Source organism: Rhineura floridana, chromosome 5, assembly GCF_030035675.1.
Source record: "Rhineura floridana isolate rRhiFlo1 chromosome 5, rRhiFlo1.hap2, whole genome shotgun sequence".
Lineage (NCBI taxonomy): Eukaryota > Metazoa > Chordata > Lepidosauria > Squamata > Rhineuridae > Rhineura > Rhineura floridana.
Genome location: NC_084484.1, coordinates 127,878,981 through 127,902,273, shown reverse-complemented (window position 1 = coordinate 127,902,273; position 23,293 = coordinate 127,878,981). Strand labels below are relative to the sequence as shown.

Genomic DNA, 23,293 nt, shown 5'->3' with positions numbered 1-23,293 from the left:
TTCAGGACATATGATCAGTATATACATCTGAAACCTACTTTTTTTTGGTTCAGGAAACACACTCTTTTGGAACATGAATGACTGGGAGAAATTACTCTGGTGCAAGGTTCTCTTCCCTCTGCAACCCTGGTTTTAGCAGAGGACAGATTGCTACCATTCTGAAAGAACTGGCCACAACTAGTACAACATGGATAATGTTAGGAACCATTGTCTAGATAGCAGACTGCTCATGCAAGATACTGAGATGGAGTTACAGAGATGAGGCCAGAGCTTTTCCAGAAAAGAAGGCTTTATTGATAAAGGAAAATGAAGATAAATTGTAGTGTAAATTAATGAATATTTGTTCCAGGAGGAAGTGGGAAATGAAAGGAGATTGAGAAAGGAGGAGGGAGAAATCTGGGCCAATGAACAAAGAATGGCTGCTCAGTGATTATTCAGTGTACAAGGGGAAAGAGAGGAGGGAAGTGGTGGTGACTGAAAGCCTGAGAGGCAGAAGAAATAAGGGAGTGAAGGAAGAACATGATATTACTATCTTTCCTTTATGATTTATCCAAAACATGAAAAAGATGGGAGTGTTGGGGTAAATTAAGCCATGGCAATGATTTACTGAGCAAGATCATGGCTTGCAGAAAGCAGTCTTCCAGGAGTAGATTGGAAAGGGTAGCTTGCCTGCCAAATCGCTCACCAAAAATAAACAAAAGTCTAAAGGCAGAAATGTAGAGGCTGGGATCTTGGCCAGGATCTTCAAGACAGAGAGAAAACTGAGTGCAATGTGAGGGCCAGGTAGTATTCATTGGGAGAAATTTGAGTTCAGAAGTTTAAGACCAATTATAGCCTTGGTAACTAAAAGGGTACAGCCAGGTGAACTTAATGGAAGAGTGATTGTGCTTTTCGGAATGGAGCTGGGAGGTGGGTAGGTGCCCATTAACCATAGTTTTCAGATTTGGCTATAATGGGAAGTTATATTAACTAAACATGTGAATGGAGTGGCTGCATGTGGGGAAACAAGGTTCATTTACATCTCTGCGTATTAAGCTGAGATATGATTGTCCATACACAACCGTTCTGTAGCAAGCCTTGTTTTAGGCCAAGGGTGAGTTACCTCCAGCTGATGGGCCTAATTAGGCCAAGCAGGGGTTCTAATTCAGTTGGCAAGGCCATTTTCCCCAATCCACTCCTATCTGCTCCACACCTGACATTATATATGCATTGGTCTGCAGCTATAAATATATATACACACAGAGAGAACAAGAAGAAAGTTTATCAGCATTTTTAAGATGAAAGCCTAATACAGGGTTAGCCAAAGTGTGCCCTACAGATGTTGTTGGATTACAACTCCCTTAAACCCCAGCTAGCATGGCCAATGGTCAGGGATGATAGAATTTGTAGTTCAACAATATTTGGAGGGCACCATGTTAGCTACCCCGGCTTAATACCACTAGTGAACACACTGATTACATGGCTGCTTTTTAAAATGTTCCCCAGATATTGTTTTATTATTTCCATCCATCTGAAGAAATTAATGAAATATCTTAAGTTCAATGGCAAATTACCATATTCACCCCTCTGTTCTTTGGGGAAAGGAACAAATTAAGAGGAGACCAAACTGCTTGCTTCTCCCATTTTTTTCCTTACTACCTCTATTGTATATTTTCTACCCCAAATCTCTGCTCTCAGAAAGCTACCCTATTAGCATTTTATCAGTTCTGAATAGGTCACAGTGGAAAAAAATATTTCTCCTATGTACCAGATAAGGCTTCAGCATTGCTGGGGAGATCTGTAAAGGGTTTGTTTTCTGAACTGTACTGCTTCACTCAGTATTTCAAGCTTTCATATTCTTCAGGTTTCAATCATTTCTCTTTTCCTCATGATTATAATTCTAAAAAGCAGGAGATGGGCTCAGTCTTTCAGAAAAAGGTTACCAAAGTTATTTGTCAAGGGACATACTAAAATCAGAAGACAGTTTCATGAAATGTGCATGCGAGTTAATGTTGCAATTTTTTTTTCAAGGAAACATCTTACAAATATCAGTTTTATTATTGGACCGGGTTAATCTGAAATAAGGTGCAGTCCATTAGGAATTCTGGGGAATAAGGATAAGCATTTAGCATCAGCAATATCTGGCAATTCTATATAACAATGGTTTCTTGGTTTAGTGTTCTTAGACTCCATTCACATTACTCTTGCCTAGGGTAGACACTTTGTGTTCCAAATAAGTATCCTCATGTGAGAGATAATGAACATAGGAAGCTGCCTTATACTGACTTGCTCAAATGCCCCACATTAGCTCAGTACTGTCTGTGTTGACTTGACAATTGTCAATACTGACAGATTCCATGGTTTCTTTCAAACGTTCCCCTATCAGTCCTATTGTCTGCTCCCTCCCACATCTGTTACAGCCAGTAGGACTTCTGATGTACTGCAGAGCAGTGAGTGAAGGGAACTGGTCCACCCAAAGTTGCTACTTCTCTTTTTCTTCTTCAGCAGGGTCCCTCTATGTTAAACAGATAGGTGATGCTTTTCCATGAATGGAGATACAATGATGGTGAAAGTTGTGTCTGCTGAACCTTGCCTGTTACAGAGCTTTTACTTATTTATTATTTAAATAAGTAAGGCAGCTAACAAGAAATAAGAAGTTAAAGCCACAGTAACATACTAGAATAACAATCCAGTAGATTTTTTTAAAAAGTTCATCCAATTTAATACCAGTTCTAGCAGAGGGTTTATTTTTATTTTTTTGGAAAAGTTCCAGTGGATGAAAACATTTATGATCCAAAACCCTTTATAGAAAGGAAATGGACCTCCCTTGGAGGTTCCAGAGCCTAGTTGCAGCCCCAGAGAAAGCCCTCTCCCTGGTACCGACCATGCATTCTGAGTAGGGTTGGCAAGTCAGAAGCATCCCAAACCCTGAGATTTCAGGGGTGGGCCCTAGTGATGCCATAGGTACGGGCCCTAGTGGTGTCATTAAGCACGATACATTAAGCATCAGCCAAGTTGCTTGGAGCGTACAATTCAAACACAAAATTATCTGATTGGAAATAAAGATAGAAATCTTAGCTAAATGAAGGTGTTCCCAGGTCCAGCTGAAGTGATGGGATCATTTCTTCTCACTTGCTTAGGGAGCCTGGGTAGGGAACATTTAATCTAGCCTACTTGCTTCTGGCAAGAAGGGTTTAAGTGCCCTCAGGCCAATCGCCATAAGGCCACTGTAGGAAGAAGGGAGCCTAGTGTTGTGATGTTAGATGGGAGCACTCAGGTGTAAAGATGGATGCCCCTGAAGGCTGCAATTTTAAGCACACTTATTAAGGGACTAAGCCTCATAGAATTCAACAAGACTTACTTCTGAGTAGATATGGTTAGGATTGTGCTGTTGGTAAGGCTTGACTAGGGATCCTGTACAAAGATATCTACATCAAATCAAGGTTGGCAACCCCCACCTGGAATTTCCTGCCCCTGCCTTTTAACATGGCCGCTCCAAACTTCCTTACAGTCTTAACCCTTCACTTCAGAAAGAGGTTTGAGAAATGAGTAAGAGTTAAGAAGATTCTCTACTCTTTTCTGCCTACCCTGTGGGCTGCTATAAACTCACTTTGACAGCCAACCAAATTCTAGTGAGTAGTAATTGACAGAGAAAACACATGGTTTGGTCTGCCTTCACAGGCAGTAGCTTGGGAACAACAGCAATTGAAGCCACACTTTGTATATGGATTCTCTTTTACTCTTGGGTCAGAAGCAAATTGTAATGCAAACAACAATGTGCATTATCAGTGGGTTTAAAGGGGTTGAGCTGAGAGCATGGAACCACTGTTGTTGCTTCTATGGATGTAAGGGAGTTAGGTTAAAGGTAAATAAAATGCAAATAGAAAAAGAAAAATACAGTGATGATTTCCTAAATGCAATACCATACCAATCACAACAAGATTCCGAATAAGGCAGAAAACTCAGCATCCCACAACCAGTCAGATTTCCTAACCAAAACTAAAGAAATCCTGGCAGCCAGTCAGCCAAGGTCACAGAAATCCCTGTGCATCACAACCTGACCTGGAGACTGCAGTTAGTGCAGAATGCTGTGGCATGATTGCTGGCATGAGTGAGACCCTATCAGCACATAATACCTCTGCTCTGAAATCTGCACTGGTTGCCTATTTGCTACCAGGCCAACTTCAAGGTGTACTTTCCATGTTATGGATGCCACATAGTACTTGTTCTGGTCTTGTAAGAAATCAATCTTTTAGTGTGGCAGCACCTATGCTTTGAAACTCCCTGCCTATTGACATTAGGCAGATGCCTTCATTGTACTCTTTTTGGTAGTTGCAAAAAACATTGTTGTTTAGTCAAGCCTACCTAGGCATGTAGAAGCTATTATGTTTTTATCTGTTTTTTAACTCATTGTTGGTTTTATTATTCTGAATGTTTTTAAATACCTGTCTTTAACTGTTTGTCAGTAATTTCATTAGTTTTATTTCTTCTGTAAACCTCTTTGTGGTTTTTTACAATAAAGCGGTATAGAGTCACTGTGGTCCTTGGGTCTCTTTCCACATTTAGGAACAAAGGAATCTGCCTTATACCGACTCAGGTCATTTGGTACCATCTAGCTCAGTACTGGTGACATGGACTAGCAGTGGTTAATAGTCTTTCCCAGAGATTGAATGTTGGACCTTTGCATGCAAAGCATGTGCCCTACCACTGAGCCGTAGTCCTTCCCCTGTTTAAAAAAGTATCTTTTAAAATTCTTCTTTTCAATTCACTAATGAATGCCCAGCATCCCTAGGACAGATTCACACCATTCATTTAAAGCACATTCAACACACATTTGAAGCACATGAATCCCAATACAGAATCATGGGAACTGTAGATTGTTAAGAGTGGTGAGAACTATAACTGTGAGGGGGAAACGTCCCAGGATTCCTTGGCTGAAGTCATGTTCTTTAAATGTGAGTTGGATGTACTTTAAATGTATTGTGTGGATCTACCTCATAAAATGTCCCTGCATGTAAATCATTTTAATTAATTTTTTAGAATGGAAATCGGCTACAAAGTTTACTAGGTGACCAAGGGCTACTCACCATCTCTCAGGCTAATCTGCCCCTAATCTGTTTGAAAACAATAGAGGGGGACCATGACCACCCCAAGGAAGAAGGGCACACTTAAAATGTAGAGAAAATAATAATATACAACCATAGTGTGAAAGATACTTATCGGGACATAGTATGAATAAATATTTATACAAGCTTGACTGTCAAAAATGTTTATTATTTACACAACCTATAAATATATTTATAGTGCAGTCCTATGCATGTTTACTCAGAAGTGAGTCCCAATGTATTCAATGGGGCTTACTGAAACAGGAAGTGTGCACAGGACTGCCACCTTAAGTGATAAGGAACTTCACTCACCCAACCCAGAATTCAGAATCATGCAACTTTAAGCTTTTTGCAACTATTTCATACTTGTTTTGTGGTTATTGAATTTTAAATGGATTTAGTTCTTGTTGTGAGCTGCCTTGGTTTCCAACCCTTCCTCACAGGGTTGTTGGAAAGATTCCATATAGACACAACACAGCCCATATAATAGTTTATTGTCAGAACCAATTGGTCATTGCAGAACATTTTTAAATAAATAAAATCAGTATTAGTTTCCTACAAAAAAAAAAAAGGAAAGACACCTAGGTATGCCTTGCCTAATTCCTTTAAAAATAGATTGGAGAGGAAGAGAAAGATTTACAACACAAACACAATCCTTTGCTGTGAAATAAAATGAATCTTTATTGCTCAGAGCCATAGGCTACCACAATTCATCGCATGTAAAAGGAAAATACAAAACACATATTAAAATACAAGTCATATTTCAGCAAACACAGTTCAACAACATACAGTAAAGGAGCAACAACAATAAGTTTCAGATAAAATTTCCTTTGCTATATTCACAGCACAATCCAAACCACATCTACTCAAGAGTAAATCCTACTGAATTCAATGGGGTTTACTCCCAGGTATGTGGGATTAGCATTGCAGGTTTAATCCTATAAAAGCAAGTATAGGATTAAAGCTTCCTATTGGGAAGGTTTTCAAAACAGGCTAAACAAATAAACTGCCCTCTTCAACAGCCCAGGAAAATGCACATATACACTTCTTTTAAATTTCTATTCAAAAAATATTTGAAAGATAAAACTTATAATATACTATTTTTGCAAGTAATTAAAAAACCCTGCATGTGCATTTTTATTATAACTGAAATGGTTTATAGTAAACAATTGCTTACCAAGATGCTGCTGTGAATTTTTTGTTCTGTATCTCCTGATCAGTACATAGAGAGAAAGCTATAAACCAGGAAAAGACAACAGTTTTCTGGCATTGCAATGGATTCTAGCTATTGCCTAGACTCCTAGAGGTTAACAAATCCCTTGTTAATCATAATCCTGATTTCACTTATTGGCTACAAACCTGAAAGGGTGGGATTAGAGCAGTCATCTATGAGTTAATTTAACAGAAGTTGCAGGGAGCAGTGGCTGATGTTTTGGTATATATCTCATGAAACAGTGGTTGGACCAGACCACCTAGAAACTTAATTATTTAAAAAATGAAAGCTGAGAGTGTGGAGATTAAGTTGACTCAACAGGATACCCAGAGAGGACCCTAAAAATCTGGAGTATTCAGGTGAAAACCAGAGACCTGGCAACCCTAATTCTGAGGAAACTGGGACATTTAAGAGGGCCTCTGATGAAGATCAGGCCCATAGCTTAGGGGGCTGCCCCCCAATTTTTACACCAAAAAATAAACAAATTCATTACAGAATATTTTCTCCCCCCTCCACATTTTTGGTCATCCCCCCCCCGAACCTTTAGGCTGGCTACAGGCTTGGGCAGATCTTAGCAAGCAGGCAGGTTCATATTAAAGGAATGGAAACTTTGCTAGGAAAAGAGGTGCTAAATTTACTCTCATCATAGCTTCTAAAGTCGTAGCTTTCATCTTAATGGATCAATTTGCAGTTTATATTTTGAGGGCTATCTTTACAAGGAGAAGGGCAACACCACTACTTAATTTTTAAATAAATGCTGAGCCTGGAATTCACATGGTGCCACTGTTAAAGGGGGAGATTCTTGTGAATCTTCCAGCTCATCAGTAAGCCATGCTACCTTTTTATATACACACCTGTGTCTAAAATAGCTAATTAGAACACATCTGCATTGAACAGTTTAGTGTGAGCACCCCAGATTGTTTGGCTACAGCAGGACTCCTGAGAACATGTAATCCCTGTGATTGCAGCTATTGTAAATGCTTCCTTGTCAGTTAGCAAGCTTCCGATGAAATTAACCACAGATGTAATTACTTCACTTCATAAATGTATTCCACTCCCTAGTGAGCTCTTCTAAGGCTCTGAATAATTTCTTGTTGCTGTTTTTTTTAAAAGTTTGAGGAAAGAGTCTTTGGTGCTAAATTTGTCATACTATCCAAACAATTGTTTTGTATTGTTGATTTTGAGGATTTTGTAGTTTGTCATTTGCTCCCAGTTGATGTATGATTTTGCTCTTTTATAACGATTCTCAGTATGTTTTTCACTCTGCCCTAGAATATTTGTTTCCTCCTAAATTACTATGATAACATTGTTAGGCTCTCTGGTATCTCTCTCTTTCTCTCTCTCTGCGTTGTTTATCTAATACCTGTTAGTTCACTAGCAGTTTCTTAGTTATGGTCATTTGTCTTTTTGTGATTAAGGTTTGTAGCTTTTCAAGGCTTTTAGGGCCAAACTAGATTCATCATTAGAAACCACATCAGGATTATTGGAAATATTTTCCTTTTCTTAAATAGCAAGTGTGGGCACTCCTGATAAAATTCAGACCTCCTCACACCTTAGCAGCGTGATTAGTTTTGTGCTTAGACAGTGCCCCTTCTGATAGCTCCTACTCTTGTTTTAAATATCTATTTCTGGACCACAAAACATATGCTGCTTTTATTAGGATTTGGCTAGGGAGCAGCCTTAAAACTTGTTTCAGGATTGTAGTCTCATATTTTAAAAAATATAAAGGTGGAGTGTATGTAAGCAGGCTGTCCATGATGAGAAAGAATAAAGGTTGCCATTGTTGCTCTAAGTTTCCAAGCTGTCACAACAGTCCTTCCTTGGGAGTGAATATTATTGTTACTTCCAAAATTCTCTTCATCCAAAGCTTTCCCTGGATTTTGCTGTTCAAAATTATCTGCTCTTGTCTTTGAATTCATTAGGAATCCACCACTGTTCTGCCACAGTCTAAAGTACTGCATATGCATTTAACCCCATCTTGCGGCTCTTTTCTGTCTCTCCCCCACCTACATTACTAATATACATCAACAAAACATTGCAAAAACCATTCTGATCTGATTGTACGAAGCTTGTTTCTCCTCGTGTTTTACCAGTGTACAGGAGGTGCACCAAACTGTGTGTGCTGCAAGTGTAATTTAATTTTTGAAATTCTCCTAATTAAAAAATGTAAACGTAGTGCCTTCAAGTTGATCCCGACTTATGGCGACCCTACGAATAGGGTTTCCATGGTAAGCGGTATTCAGAGGGGGGTTACCATTGCCTTCCTCTGAGGCTGAGAGGCAGTGACTGGCCCAAGGTCACCCAGTGAGCTTCATGGCTATGTGGGGATTCGTGTGTCGTAGTCCAACACCTTAACCACTATACCACACTGGCTCTCTTCTCCTAATTAAACTGGAATTTAAATTAGGAGTGGTACACAAGGCAGTGTGGACTTATGGAATAATCAGCTGGACTGTCCTGTTCACCTCCATGGGCCATCTGTTACCAAATACTGTTTGAGTTTTGATGAGTTTTTGTTTTAGGGCCCCTCCAAATATCTTTTGTAATGTACATCCACAATACAGGTGGTCTGTAGCCTTCTGTTGAAGTCGTGTAACTTTTCATTCCACAAATGTTCCGGGGTATGTTTGTTTTTGTCCTGGTTTTGTTTATGCAATAGCACAGGAGTTATTCCTCCAGATGGCAATAATACAATAACACTGGGGAAGCATCACAGAACAACTAATAAAGTAGAATGATGTGTGGAGGGTCCAGTATAAATCCACCACGGATCTTAAAATAGTAGAGTTGGAAAGGGCCTATAAGGCCATTGAGTCCAATCTCCTGCTCAATGCAGAAATCCAAGTTAAAGCATACCCGACAGATGCCTGTCCAGCTCCAGTGTTCGAGAGCCCAGCACTTCCCTAGGTAATTGATTCTATTGTCATAGTTCTCAAGAGTTAGGAAGTTTTTCTTGATGTTCAGCTGTAATTTGTCTTCCTGCAACTTGAGCCCATTGTTCCATATCCTGCAATCTGGGATGATCGAGAAGGGTTCCTGGCCCTCTTTTGTGTGACAACCTGTCAAGTACTTGAAGAGTGCTACCATATCCCCCCCTCTGTCTTCTCTTCTGAAGGCTAAACATGCCTGTAATGTTCCTCCCACTGGCACCACTTGTCAGGCTCCCACCCGTGACTCCCACCAGGGAGAAACTCAGTTTTTCTTTTTTCTTTAGCTCACCCTAGCACAGATCTCACAAGATCCCACTGCTAGGCAGCACCACCAGGCACTCCCTGTTTCACAATATTGCCTTAGGACTTTGCCTTAGTCCCCTTCTGGCCTATTGTTACGTTGTGTTGGGGTGCACTTGCAGGCCACAACCCCCCTGTATCTTTGTCTATAAAGCATGCAATCCTGGGTTGTTCTGGATACTTGATGATGTTACAATATCTCCCTTCACCGCTTCCACCATTTATTTGATACAGTTTCCCTCCAGCCTTGGTAATTACCCTGTCCTCCCTTCTGGTCTGTGTATCCCCAGCCAAGGATCAGGTTTTTGGTAAACCAATAAAAGTATTTATTTGATAACACCAGGAAATTACAAGATTACTTAAGGAATGTTCAACAAGCGTATGGTTTCATATAGTGTCACTCTTTATGTTTCCAGTCATATATATTCTGCCTAAATACCAGCCAAATATAATCCAACCCACAACCAACTCCAATCCACACTCCACAACCTATCATCAACAACTCCCCCACCAAACAGAACCAACTGTTATCCTCTCATTTATACCTTCAGCCATTCAAACACTCAGCCAATCATCATACAGCATTCTCCAGCATTCTAACACATGTACTCCCCCCTCTCACTCAGTCACTTACCATATATCACTTAATAAACCCGCACTTACCATATTTACAGATATTAAAATACAGGGACATCACAATGCCCAATTCTTTTAGTCTCTCGTCAAAGGGCTTTGTTTCCAGTCCCCTGATCATCTTTGTTACACTATTATTAGTGTATACACTATGCATTGTGTCAATGGCATGTTGCAGAATACACCCACAAAAAAACAGTCTGGAGGGGGCCTTATTTTGATTTTGTTGTAGTATTTTGACTTGTGAACTGCTCTTGAAAGATTTCTCTACTTAAAGGTGGGATATATATTACCTCCACGCTATCAGAGGCAGTATGCCTCTGTACACTAGATGCTGGGGATTAGGAACTGGAGAGTGCTATTGTACTCAAGGCCTGCATGTATATTAACGGTATATTAACAGAGGAATCCAATCAGGACAAAAGAGACTTCTGGTGTCTATATACCAATGCACGGAGCTTGGGAAACAAGCAAGACGAGCTTGAAGTCTTAGTGCATCAAGGCAAATATGACGTCATAGGGATAACAGAGACTTGGTGGGATGACTCCCATGATTGGAATATAGCCATTCAAGGATATAAACTCTACAGAAAGAATAGAAGCAACAGAAAAGGAGGGGGAGTAGCGTTACATGTCAAAGACAAATACACCTCTATGGAAATCCAAGAGAGCGAACAAAGTGGTCCGATAGAGACCATTTAGGTAAAAATAAATGGAGAAACAAATAAAACCGACATGGTAGTAGGTGTCTACTACAGACCCCCTGGCCAAGAAGAGGTGGTAGACGAGGCCTTTCTCAAACAAATCTCTGAAATCTCAAGGAGGCAAGAAGTAGTAGTGATGGGGGACTTCAACTACCTGGATATCTGCTGGGAGACAAACTCTGCAAAGCACAAAGCCTCCAACACATTCCTGATGGGCCTTGCTGATAATTTCCTCTTTCAAAAAGTAGAAGAAGGAACAAGGGGATCGGCAATCCTGGACCTGATCTTAACTAACAGGGACGAATTGTTCACGGGAATTAAAGCGGTCGGTACCTTGGGGGAAAGTGACCACGTAATGCTGGAATTCGTCATTCTGGGGAAAGCCAAAGAAGAATATAGTCAAATATGGACCTTGGATTTCAGGAAAGCCAATTTTAGCAAGCTCAGGGAAATGATGGGTAGGATCCCGTGGCTAGATAGACTAAAGAAAAAAGGAGCCCAAGAAGCATGGGAGTTCATGAAGAATGTATTACAAAAAGCGCAATCGCAAACAATTCCAAAGAGGAAGAAAAATGGAAGACATCGGGAAAAGCCAATGTGGCTACACGGAAGACTGGTGGAGGAGGTAAAAATAAAAAAGAGCATGTATAAAGAATGGAAGGAAGGACGCATCCCCAAGGAAGAGTACCGATGAGCGGCTCGGGCTTGCAGGAATAGCGTAAGGAAAGCTAAAACCCAGAACGAGCTGAGGCTGGCGAGGGAAGCGAGGAACAACAAAAAGGGGTTTTTCAGATATGTTCGAAGCAAGAGAAAGACCAAGGAAATGGTGGGACTGCTGATCAATGAGGATGGCAAAATGTTGACAGATAACAAGGAAAAGGCAGAACTGTTCAACACCTATTTTGCCTCTGTTTTCTCCCAAAAAGGGAACAGTGTGCAACCTTGCATCGGTAGCAATCTCAGTAAGAGGTCGGGATTGCAGTTCAAGATTGATAAGGAGATAGTCAGGAAATACCTAATTAACCTAAATGAGTTCAAATCTCCAGGGCCTGATGAACTGCATCCCAGAGTATTGAAGGAACTTGCTGATGTGCTCTCGGAACCTCTTGCCATCATCTTTGAGAAATCCTGGAGAACAGGAGAGGTGCCGGAGGATTGGAGACGGGCAAACGTCGTCCCGCTCTTTAAAAAGGGTAAAAAAGAAGATCTGGGGAATTACAGGTCGGTCAGTCTGATTTCAATACCGGGAAACATATTAGAACAGATAATAAAAGAGTCCATTGGCAACTATCTAGATGACAATGCTGTGATTAGTAGGAGCCAGCATGGGTTTGTCAAGAAAAAATCCTGTCAAACTAATCTCATCTCTTTTTTTGATCGGGTCACTAGCTTAGTAGATGGTGGAAATGCTGTAGATGTCATCTATCTAGATTTCAGCAAAGCATTTGACAAAGTCCCCCACGACCTTTTGATTAGCAAACTGGTCAAATGCAGACTACATGGAAATACTGTCAGGTGGATTCACAACTGGTTCGAAAACCATACTCAAAGAGTGGTCGTCGGTGGCTCTGCTTCGGACTGGAAGGAGGTTTTGAGTGGAGTGCCACAGGATTCTGTCCTGGGGCCGATACTCTTCAACATTTTTATCAATGACTTACATGATGGGGTGGAGGGAAGCCTTATGAAGTTTGCTGGTGATACGAAACTGGGAGGGATAGCTAACACAATGGAAGACGAATAAAATCCAAAGGGACCTGAATAGACTAGAAAATTGGGCTGAAATTAATAAAATGACATTCAATAAAGACAAATGCAAGATTCTGCATTTAGGCCACAAAAACAAAATGCACGGGTACAGGATGGGAAATACCCGGCTTAGCAGTAGTGCGTGTGAGAAGGACCTTGGAATTGTAGTGGATCGCAAGTTGAACATGACCCAGCAGTGTGATGCTGCGGCAAAAAAGGCAAACGCGGTTTGGGGCTGCATAAACAGAGCTATAGTTTCCAGGTCGAGGGAAGTAATAGTCCCACTATATTCTGCATTAGTCAGGCCTCATCTGGAATACTGCGTTCAGTTCTGGGCACCTCATTTTAAGAAAGATATAGACAAGTTAGAGCGGGTTCAGAAGAAGGTGACGAGGATGATAGCCGGTATGGAGAACAAGTCTTATGAGGAAAGGTTGAAGGAACTTGGCATGTTCAGTCTGGTGAAGAGAAGGCTGAGGGGTGACATGATTGCACTCTTTAAGTACCTGAAGGGCTGTCACATAGAGGAGGGTACAGATTTGTTCTCTGCTGCCCCAGAGGGTAGGACTAGGTCTAATGGTTTTAAGTTGCAGGAGCGTAGATTCAGATTGGACATTGGAAGGAACTTCTTGACAGTAAGGGCAGTTCGGCAATGGAACCGACTGCCTAGGGAGGTGGTGGGATCCCCTTCGCTGGATGTCTTCAAGCAGAGGCTGGACAGCTATCTGCGGGAGATGCTCTAGCTGTGGATTTCCTGCTGTGAGCAGGGGGTTGGACTCGATGGCCTACAAGGCCCCTTCCAACTCTATGATTCTGTGTAGGATTCCCATAGGCATCTGTGGCTGGCCACTGTGAGAATGGAATGCTGAACTAGAAAGACCTTTGGATCTAGCAGGGCTGTCATTTTGTTCTTATGGGATATAAATGGTTATTGTTAATTAATAATAGAATGGGATGTGGGAATAGGAATGGAAAAATCTGTTATCCCTGGTGAGCATTGTACTGGGAATGGTTTTCATTGTGTGTGAATCAAGATGGGCTCTGTATTTGAAAGTGTATGGACCTATTCTCAAGCAGGACACACACCATCCCACAAAAGTTTTTTGGAGGGAATCGCTATACTGGGGGGGGGGAGTTGATTTTATTATGAAAAACTATCCTAAAATTGCAAATCTAAGTGCTTCTGCTTAATTAGATTGTGGATAAGGTTTAGATAAAAACACCCTGTTCTGAGGCAAGGAACTGTGGGGGGGGGGTACATCTTGCCTAAAATGGGGCCTCTGAGAGGCCATGAGATTCACTGATGAAACTAGTTAATTAAGCTGCAAGCAAGATTACCTGCTTATCAGTTGAGACTGGTACTTCAAGGCCCATCGGCCGGAGAAGGTTGGTGAGTGCATGAACGTTAGGCGCGAAAGCTCCAGAAGTTTTCATCATCAGAAAGCCCCCTGATTGGCTAATTAATTTCTGGCTGTTGCTGGGCATTTTTCCATAAGAATAGTATTCAGACCATAGCCTTTGTTCCTCAATGTTCTTGATGTTACCTGATGTTGAGGTTCTATGTTCCATCTGCTATCCAGGCTATACATCTCTGGGGAGATGTGGAACCATGCAGTTATTTTGCTGTTTACCTCTATTGTAAGTATAGATTAGGCTAGACAGTTTTGTTATTTGTATCTGTGACTGTAACTCTCTGTATTTTACCTAGCCCTTGGGGATGTTTTTTTTATAAAGCACACTTTGTTTACAATCTTTCTTTATAATGGTTATAATTTTTTTAACAACCCATAATGTATTCCATGTAAAGAAATGGCAAGTTATGTAGCTATCAAGATTTTACAGGTAGTTTTCTTAATTTTTTTTGTACAGTTGCATAGACGTGTGAAACCTACCATTGTTAACAAAACAATAACAGACTTAAGAAACTACAGTATAGTGCCTTCACAAAAATATTGATTTGTTTTCATGTAAACTCATACAGTCTAATCCTTTTGTCATATAAATATTATAAAATCCATGCAGGTACTGAGTTGCTATTCTAACACCTTGTTTTCTGTCATCATGGTCACGAAGGTTTCTATTGCTTGTCTGAAATCATCTGCCGTGTGGAAGAGGCTACCTACATTGTGGCCTCTTGTACTTGGGAAGGAATCGTTGAGCTGTTCCATGACCTCTTCTAACCCTATGGTTGTGTTCTGGGGAAGACTGAACAGATCATCCTCACCTATAGATTCTGAAGTCTGACTGCCAAGTACATGGAGATGCATTGGCTGATTACTATCTGGCCTCTGTAACAAAATAGGAGAGAAGACTGGGTTGTACCATTCACCTTGGCATCCTCTTGAGGCTGTTCCAACAGTTGCTTCAACCTGTGAAGCTGTAATTCCAGCTGTTTGTTATGATCCTCCAGGATTTGCATCCTGGCTTCTAGTCGACCTTTGTGCTGATGAAGTAGTTTGGCTTCTGTAGTGAGTTCAGCATCTCGTGGACTCTGAGGGGAAATGGGCATCATCTCAGGCGGGGACAGCAGTGGAGATAGTGTTTTGTGATCATGTTGCTGCTTCAGCCTGAAGATTTCTGTTTTCTTCCTCCAAGTCTGCTAGGATTCTCTCCAGTTCACCTCTTTCTTTGCTCTCCAAAGAAATTAGAATCTGTGCAGGGCTTCAAGGTTGACTGAATGGGGATTCTTGATTCAGACTTTGGCAGTAGTGCTGGATTAACAAATGCTCATCATCTATGCTCTCACTAGGAGAAATGCTATCATTCAGGTATGTCCCACTGGGGTTCTCCATTTTCGCTAGCCTGCTAGTATAATGTTCAATCTGTGAGTGGGTATTCGTCATGTGAAAGTGGAGGGGATGAAGTAGGTGCAGAATCTACTGGCCAGAAGTTGATCAGAGTAACAGGAGTTTCCATGTTGTCTCCCTCCAACACTGTACAGTGAACATCCTCCAGCACTTTTTGATTATGCATATGTAGAAATATAGAGCTAAATGGTACTGTAGATTATGTAGTTCAATCCCTTATTCAAAGGCAATATGTCCTTTGTTTAAATTTGTGTTAGGGAACCTGCACCGCTAATTGCATGGAGCCTTCAATGTCCTGCAATGCTCTGGACATTGCAGCCCACTCTTGCTCTCCAGACAGCATCTCTGGCAGTTGCTTCCTAATGTTTGCACACAAGAGGTAGATACATGATGAAGGGAAAGGCTGGTCCAGAGAGAGAAAAAGCTGTGCAATACTGCAACACTTCAAACTCCACCAGCCATTAGATCTAGTTATCGTTTACCAACCTCTCTCCCTCTCTCATCATCTTTCAGGTTTGCTTAAGGGAATGAACTTGTTATCTGGGGGCCTGGAGCTCATTGCATCAAGCACACACCAACAACTTCTGTCCAAGAGCAGATAGTACATCTGAAATTCTGCACAATATGCCGAATAGCCCTTCCGACCCCAACTCTACCTGCATACTTGTTTTTTGTTGTTGTTGTTGTTGTTTACTTAGTTAATTTACTTTGGAGCTTGGGTTTTGTTATAGCAGGGTTAGCTAACATGGTGCTCTCCAGATGTTATAGACTACAACTCCCATCAGCCCCAGCCAGTATGGCCAGTGGTCCGGGATGATGGGAGTTGTAGTGCACAGCATTTGGAGGACACCACATTGGCTACTTCTGAGTTACTGCAGTGGCAGTTTTTTGAGGTATTGGTGAAAATTTTATACAGTCTGTATGTGGAGTGTCTGTTCCCGCAAAGGCACATATTAACATCAAGTTTGGATGCCTTATATGCTCTTGAGGCATTCACACAGGACTGTACACCAGTTTGTAGGTAACCATATCTTGTTAAAAGTTGCTCTAGAGTCTTGGAACATCCACATTGTTCAAGACACTGCACAAAATGGTAATGTAAGCAAGTAACATTATAATAAATTCAAGACCTGTGTGGAGAATGCTAGATGTGAGAGATCTTTGCTTTTCTTTTTTAGATAGTGAGTCCTCTGAAAGTGACATCTTTACTATTAAATTTTGTACTGCTCTAGACTAACAATAAGTAATAATATTTAGTGTCATAGGAAAGTAACAAATGCAGATTGCTTTGGCAACGATAGATTTGTGTACAATTCATCGACTAACAGCCTGATCCTATGTGTTTTGACTCTGAATTCAGAGGGAGTTAAGTCTGTAGAACTTGCTCCTAACTAAGAATGTTATAATAATTGCAATTTATTTTTAAAAGGTGTATTTTCTTCCAAATCCATATACCTTAATGTTTTGCTTAACTTACTGGCTGTATGTGTTTTACATTCCTATTATATTAATGTGATGTGATATATAAATATGTTTGTAATATTGGATATTGTTTCATCCTCAAAATGGGACCAGTTAGTAGCCCAGTGCATCAAGTACGTTGAACAATGTTCCTTGCTAATTTTCCAGCAGGATGACCTCTAACTAAAGCTTCATGCTGGGAGGCTGTCTTCGCTTTTCTCCCTGAATGACTTTGTAATGTTTAGCATAAAGCACTCAGAAGGAGGTAAAATCCATGAAGAATCCACATAGCTGACTGCAGTATATCACTTTAACTGTAATATAGCTTGTTTCCTAATAAGCTCATCCCTTTCTTTTCCAAACCTTTACTTGAAATTTCTAGGCTTATATAAGTGCATCATTTTATATCCTTCAGAAATTCTGAATTAGATTAGATTTTTTATTTGTAACTATGTTGTATGAGGTGGCAAAATGGGTGAATGTTCAAAGGTTCTATTTTAAAGAAGTTAAAATGTCAGTCAAGCTTTTTTTTTAAGTACCAGAAAATTTCTATCAATTTAGACTGAAATCAGTAGATAATGATACCAGTATGTGCACCTATCTGAAGAAAGTTCAAAAACTGCATTTTAAAATCTCTTTTCAAGTTTGCTTTGTTTTACTGACTATGTTCGCACATAGAGCTAAGCCCAACCACATGCAGGCTCCCAAGGAAAAGGTTACAGCTACTTTCTTTTCCCTAGGCCTTTTTGTTCAGTGCAGTGTGGCAGTTATGCCAAGGTTTTCCAGGTTCCTGGTTAAGCTCTCTTCTCCTTAACTACAAGCTGTAGCCAAGGTTTGTTTTTGGCTACAGCTTGTGGTTAAGGAGAGAGCCTAACCACAGTCCCAGGTTTGGACAACATACTAAGCCAAACTTTGGCTTAGTTGCCATGCTGAGCTAAAAGGACCAGGCAGGAACAAAGCACATTGAGCAACTGTCAGTGAGCCAGCATAACTGCACAGTCCTGGTAAGTCTTAGTTTGGCTTAATGTATTGTATGAACCAGACCACTATATGAATAGATTCATGAAGCTAAATATTTCTTTGACTGAATCTTATCAATGTGTGAAATTTGACTCTTGTCTGATCACCTTTTTTGTTTTCAATAACTTGCAGTTAATGATCTACTTCCAAACTGAACAGAGCAGAGTTCACGTATCACTGTTACTTTCTTCTTCCTGGGTCAGTCAACCAGTTGGAGTTCACTGAGTGAATAGAATGATGTCATGATGCTACATAGAGTTGGCTCCATGACAGTGTCACAAAGGGCAAATGAAGCCCGTTGACAGAGAAAATGATAAAGGCCAATCGATAGGGTGGATCCAGACTAAATCATGCTTTAGTTCCATTGAAATCAATAGGTCAAGGTAGTCATGACTAACCTAAGGTCCACTGATTTCAGTTGACCTAAAGCACAACTAATTTAATCTGGATCCAAGACAATATTAATAAATATATGAATATTTAATCAATGACTGCTGAAAAATTGTTGAAAGGACAAGCTTTTTTGATGCTGCCATGAAAGTGACTCATTTATTCATTTATTAATTCATTAATAAGTGACTCATTTATTCATTTTATATGCAATATTGCTATGCCAATATTTCTACGCCGCCTTTCAGGACAAACCCGCACAAGGTGGCTCACATACGTGATTAAAAACATAAAATACAACTAAAATCCTATATGTTATTATTAAAAAGTTCAGCCCTAGTGATAACAGCCTTGCTCCTGAGTGTACTTGTGTATCAAAGAAAAGGTTCTGAGAGTCCTGGAAGTTGTGACTGGAAGAAGTCTTGTGACTGAAAGCTAATTTCCCCATGAAATAGAAGCAAATATAAAGGATGCATGAGTGAATTGTGCTTCCTTTTTCATGCTTTTGAGCTTCATTTGAATATGTATGTATTTCCCTTGTGGAGAAATGCATATAATCCCAATATGGGTACAGCATTCACATATCCACATGGATGGGGACACATTGATTCCACCTTGGCACAAGACTGTAGAAGTGTGGAAAGAATATGTATACAATTTTACTTTCTGACTCCTGACAGACATAAATTCTTCTTCCCTGATTTTTTCTGTAGATATAATTTGCAGAATGTACTATCTGGATGTACTTATTCCTTTACACAGAACTCCTGAACCATGTGCCTTTTTTGTGGTGTGAACCCCAAAATGCTCTTTTAGAACTTAGATTTGCTTAAAGAAATTGATTTTTTGTAATATTCAAAAGATTACAGTAAAAAGGCAGTTTGTATGTTTATGGTTGCATAACAGTGAAAAACACAGGCAGTGTAAAGAAGAAGTCTGCTTGAATATTTGAAATGTTGGAAAAGATGGGAAATGAGCTTATATACTGAACATATGGAAATTCAAGATGAATTGCAAGTATTTTTCTATGTGTTCTGATATATTTGTAGAGGCTAAGACAGTAATTTTATTCAGTATCACCTCCTTGAAGCTATCAGGTGGAGACGTTGCATGCCACTGCCTCAGAAATGTTTCAGAAATTGCAGGGGCAAAGTTCAAGCACTTGTCATTAGAGATTCTGTTACGTTCAAAAAGACTCAAACTCTCCTTTTAGCCAGAATGCAGCACCTTAAAGCTAGTTAGCACCACACCATTGTGTGTATCCCGATAGTCTGAAGAACCATCAGGTGTCAGACTAGAAAAATAAATACTGCTATCTATGATTTTCATTATCCATCCACACAGGTAAGTTGCTAAGATTTGCATTTTACAAATGGTAAATGAGGCTGAGATATAACAACTTGTAAGTAAAGAGCTGTTCTGGAATGTTCTCTACAGTTTATGACCAGCAGCTTGTCCATTGGGTAGCACAAAATGCCTGTGTAACTGCAGCTATCTACCCTAAAAAAATTGCTTTTGTTTGGCACTGAATTTGATGCAGTCATTTGCAATACTTGAATCCAATGGCAATTATTTGGCTTTGTGTGAAATACTAGATTACATTAAGAACTAGCAGTTTAGCTTTAAACATGCCAGCTTCTGTGGTTCCTGAGTTGTCCATATTTTAAAATTAAAACTATTGTATGATTATTCTGTCATCTTTAAAGGTTATTTGTCCTCCCTGCCTTTAGTTTAATATTTATTTATTTATTTATTTATTACATTTATATACCACCCCATAGCCGAAGCTCTCTGGATGGTTTACAGCAATTAATTAATATTTAATATTTAACTTTATTATATTTTTGTTTCATGTGAGCTGTGCAAGAATTTTACAAGAAATAAAATCAGGATTAAGATGCATTCAGTGGTACTTGGTGCATCAAACATCTGGCCAGTCCTGATTCTGCTTAACAACTAGCCATCATCTAAGGCACTGTTCTTCAACCTTGGGTACCCAGATGTTGTTGGACTATAACCCCCATCAACCCCAGCCAGCTTAGCCAGTGGCCAAGGATGATGGGAAATGTAGCCGAACTACATCTGAGCACCCAAAGTTGAAGGACAGTGGCTTAGATTATGGCTAGTTCTTTGGAAAGTCTGGAAACTGGCAGCCTGATTGGTTGCTGTAGACTGTTGCCCATCTGTTTTATGGTGCCTATACCAATGCCTTTAGAGCTGGACAGTATCTGGACAAGGCAGTTCATGAACACAATGCCCTATATGGGAAACCATTTCTAAGATTTGCATTAATTTTATTGATTGATTGATTTATATCCCTCCCTTCCTCCCAGCAGGAGCCCAGGGCGGCAACCAAAGACTTGTCAGTTAATTATGAATAAAAGCACAGAGCAAGCATTAATTATCTATAGCTCTAAACTTTCTTTATCTTGTGGTCTGTACTCAGTTTTTTTAAAAAATCACTTCTAGTTCTGTGCAATATGCTTTTACTGTGATTTATATTGTCAAAAATAAGTAATTAAAAAGAAAAGCAATGATCACATAATATATAAAGACAACCAGTTCAGCTCACTGCACCAGTAGACATTGCTGTTTCCCTAATTAGGGCCTGCCTGTGTTGAGAAATATGTCAGTATTTATTTCAAGTCATAATAGCTTAAAGGGGTTCATGGAGTTCCTTTTTTACTCCACCATAGCTAAAGTGATTGCTTTGGCTCTCTGTTTCATGTGGGATAGCTAAGGGGATTGACTTTAGCTCCCTGATTCTTGCCATGATGATTAAGGAGATTTAGTTAAATACCCCATTTCATGTGGTATAGTTACTATAAAAGGATTAGCTTTAGATCTCATTTTCATGTGGAATAGCTAAAGGGATTAGTTTTAGCTCCTCATTTCATGCCACAGTAACTAAGGGCATTTACTGGAGCTGCCCATTTAGTTGTACTACCTTCTATAACTGCTTTATCTTTTTCTACTAGTATCAGGTTTAAAAAAATCAGGTTGCATGTGTATTCTTATTGCAATTAGCACACACTGAAAGTTATGAACCTAGCACTTTTTCCATATACCATGGATTTAAAACAAGACACGGTAGTGCTGCCTATCTCTCTTCCCTTTACCCTTCTCAATCTCTGCGTTCAAGATAAGTTCAACTGTTGTCTGACTCTAGTATCTCTTTCCTCCACTTCTGCCTTCATGGTGTCTGCTGTTCAGTTCCTTATATTGCTGTATTTCTCAAGTCACTCCCTTTCTTCCCTCAAGTTCTTTGTCCCGTTTCAGAGCTTAAACAAAGCCTGTCCTCCTGAGCCACTTTAGTCTTGCCTGTTCATCCACTATTTATTGCACATTGGTGAGAAAGTGTTGTGTAAAAATTATGAGTTAAGATGTGAATGCAGAGAAGCTTTCTCCTCCTCAGCCATGAAGCTGACATTGATAGCCTAGAGAAAGTTATTCTCTCTCAGTTTTATTGTCAGGGCTGTTTTGAAGATGAAATGAGAGATTCTTTTACTGATTTTTAAACTATACTGCACAGCAAACATTACCTTGCCATCCACACTCATACTGTTTAAGATACATATTTTTTCAAGCAGTTTTGCCATATGCACCAGTAAATATTAGTGACATCAATGGGAGTTATGTATAAATAATTAGGGAAAGAATTGCACCTTTTATGGATAACGTATGAAATCTAAATGTAAATATGCACAGTATATAAAAAAGGACAATACTGTATATTACAGAGACAATGATTGGCAAGTAGATGTTAGGCTCAATGCTAGACACTAAATGGCCATTTAGATTGGATGGGTTCCTCGTTGCTCATCTGCTGTGCCCACTGGCCTGGGTGTGTTGTTGTTTAACGCCAGATTGGTACACAAGACCACACTCATCCATGATTTGATTGTGGATGAGGGTGCCGATTTGGTGTGCATTATCGAGACCTGGGTGGGTGAGCTGGGAGGAGTTGATCTGACCCAACTTTGCCCACCTGGATGCTCGGTGCAACACCAGCACAGGCTGCAGGGATGGGAGGGGGGGAGGAGTTGCTATGGTCTAGAGAACTTCCATCTCTGTCACCAGGAAACCATTCTGTCTTGGAGGTGGCTGTGAGGGCCTGCACCTGGTGTCAGGCCAAGGAGACAGGAAACTATGATTGCTGCTGGTGTACCATCCACCCTGCTGCCTGGCAGCTTCTCTGACTCAACTGGCGGGGGCCATCTTGGCTGTGATATTGGAGGAGCCCAGAACGATAGTCCTGGGTGATTTCAATATCCATGCTGAGGCTGCCTCTAGTGTTCCAGCTCAGGACTTCATGACCTCCATGATGATCTTGGGGCTGTCTCAAGCTGTCACTGGCCGACGCATAGGTCAGGGCACACCCTCGACTTGGTTTTTGCTCCAGATGGAGAAAGGGGTGGTCTGGAGATAGGAGGGTGGATGTCACCCCATTGTCATGGTCAGTCCACTTCCTGGTGATGTTTAGACTTCTGGCTCCGATCCTTCCCTGCAGGGGTGGTGGACTAAGATTAAGATGGTCCGCCCCTGGAGACTAAGGGAATCCACTGGATTCCTGAAAGTCCTGGGGGAGTTTCCAGTAGATAGAGCAGGTGACACTGTTGAAGCCCTTGTCATGCTGTGGAACAGTGAGGTGCGTCAGGCTCTTGTCACAGTTGCCGCTGAGCGCCCACTCCAGCATCGTGGAGCCCAGTTTGCACCTTGGTACACCAGTGAGCTAAGGGCAATGAAACAGGCTGGACAACAGCTAGAGCACAAGTGGTGACAGACGTGCTTTGAGGATGACCGGGCACAAGTAAAACATCGTAACCATGCCTACTGTGTGGGGGTGAGGATGGCGAAGAAGGCCCACTTCTCTGCCTCCATCACATCCTCAAGTAGCCCTCCAGTGGAGCTTTTTCATATTGTCAGGAAATGGAGTTTTAGACCCTTCAGAGGCCTACGGTGAATTGTTTGCAAGGCACTGTTGTCCATGCACTGGTAACCTCCA

At 40.6% G+C, this 23,293-nt stretch overlaps 1 protein-coding gene and 1 pseudogene across 1 annotated transcript in view; one reads left to right on the top strand and one right to left on the bottom strand.

Annotated features, from left to right (window-relative positions):
* Nucleotides 1–23,293, top strand: part of EPHA6 (EPH receptor A6) — a 786,690-nt gene that overhangs the window by 43,247 nt on the left and 720,150 nt on the right. The window lies entirely within an intron of this gene.
* On the bottom strand, nucleotides 14,644–15,583 carry LOC133386100 (dystrophin-like; annotated as a pseudogene).